Source organism: Sinocyclocheilus grahami, unplaced genomic scaffold (assembly GCF_001515645.1).
Source record: "Sinocyclocheilus grahami isolate Dianchi unplaced genomic scaffold, SAMN03320097.WGS_v1.1 scaffold6.1, whole genome shotgun sequence".
NCBI classification, from domain to species: Eukaryota; Metazoa; Chordata; class Actinopteri; order Cypriniformes; family Cyprinidae; genus Sinocyclocheilus; species Sinocyclocheilus grahami.
In genome coordinates, this window is record NW_015505185.1 from 39,776 (window position 1) to 42,057 (window position 2,282).

Consider the following 2,282-nt stretch of genomic DNA (forward strand, 5'->3'; position numbering starts at 1 on the left):
GGAGGTGGCCAGATACTCCACAGTCCATTGCTACTCTAACAAAACGTGAAGAAAAAAATCCCAGATGGAAAAATTCCAGTTTGTCGAGGCGGGAAGCCTCTCGCGCCGCTGATCCCGGCATATTGCAGGACTTACCCCGCCGCGGCGGCTCGTGCTGGCGGGCAGCGTTGTCCAGGGGACCGGCGTCCCAGAGGGAGACCAGCGTTGCTGTGGAAACGTCAACAGTACAGTCAACTGACGTCGAGGCGGAGAAGTCGTAGCGCTGCCCTCCTGCAAAGCTCCGGTCTTGGCAGGACAGCATGGTGCTCTACAAATCCCATCATAACAGGGCGAGACAGTTATTTAACATTTTATTATTTTGAATGAAAAAAATGGAGTATTTAAGCATGTCAAGACCACGTTAAAAATGGACTCAAACACCAAAAATGTAATTCAAACTAGGCATTTCGACATGAATTGTCGAAAAAAACGTTTCCTTTAGGAACTGAACACTTAATAATAATCATTACAAAAATAAATTAAATATCAATTATAGCTATTCAACGTATCGCTTTATGGCTATTGACATTTTAAGGGACTTTCTGTCATTTTCTCAAGTTCGTCTTGCGCAATCAGTTTGTCTTTTGGCGTCCCGAGGACCTAAACGTCAACTATCTGAACTTTTGAAATAACTTTTGTGTTATTACCTGCGATATAACATGTTTCGTAAATGGTAAACAGTGAGAGTATTTTTGTTTTGTCCACGCACCAGTACGGATGCTAGCGGAAAGCTCTCGAGCGACGGCACTGCTGTTGCTATGGTTACTCAATCTAACGTGCGCTTCGACTAACTACTCATTTCACTTCTGTGGTTGCTAAACTGTTGTTTGAACACGCTGCTGCAACATATGTTATGCTAATAGTTTTTACACTCTTTATATCGCAACATAGAAGTGGTGCCAAAGCTTGCAGTGAAAAGTTCTTTGCATTTTTTTTTAATAGCCTATCTTTTTATTTAATACGTGCTTAATAACTGATTAATCCAGTTTAATTTCTTTAAAAATATATATATAATTAAACAATAGAAATGACAAATTATTCTGTCACAATAAATGAATGGAAAAGGATGTTATATTGACGAAAACGTGCAACTGCAAAAATTGCAAAACCTCGCGTTATCAGACAATCATTTATTGAAACTGACATCCATGTTTATGCCCCACAGTACCCACGTGTTGCACTGACTGCAAAAACCTGCGCTCCTTTTAATGGCTTATCATTGGCGCTGTCATTGCTTTTGTGTACTAATTATGCATGTCAAATAACTGTCAATGTATCAGACACCTCTAAACATCAAGATGTTCGCGCATGGCACTCGGAGACCCAATAAAACTCAAATTCACAGGTGCGCGTAAAGCCAGCTCACCATGAGCATTCACAAGTTATAAAATGTTTAAATGAACAGGTGAATATTAAATAATCTGAAGCACTTACCAGTTTTTGGGGCAGGATGACTCGGGTAGGTGCGAGCTCTCCAAAGACCCAGAGAAGCAAGTGCGCAAAACTTCATTCGAATTGCTTTGACACTCTCTCCAGAGCGCAGCGGCAACCTGATTCGGTGTGAAGCTGTCACATTGATGACGTGACGCGTCCTACTGTTGTATCGCAGTTGCGTAATGAGCGAGTGCTCGAGCAGAAGGCAGTGCGCGTGGTTTGTTCACCTTAAGAGGCGTGATTGTACTAGTGCACGGTTTTATTGCTTTGGGATGGAGAGGTAGATGGTTTCTCTGCGCATCTGGGTGCTGCGCGCTGTCCAATGGGTTAATGTATAATTTCTTAACTGATAGTTTAGAAGCATGATGAATTAATTTAACCAAACGAGCTAAAGGACATGTTCATGACCCCTTCTCACAGAGTTAAATGAAAGGTGCATACCACAGAGTGACACATTAACACACTTTTGAGCATTTCTGTCAGCCTGTGTTTTTTCCAAAGAACTGAAAGGTTATAATTTTAATGCTCACGTGGGTTTTTGTTTTTGCATGAAATATATATGAATAGCGAAATTGCTTATATATCCTGGAATTCCATATAAAAATATAAGCTATTTATTTATTTTAACATTAAGTTCATATTAATATTAAGTTATATTTTAAACTTTATACTTGTCAGATATTTACTTAATTAAAGAGTGATATTTGCATCTTGGGATTTGTTTTTAGGAGGATTTTTATCTGTTTATAACTGTTATGAGGGTTTATTTTTCGAACACACTTTAACAGTATTGTTACATGCATGTTACA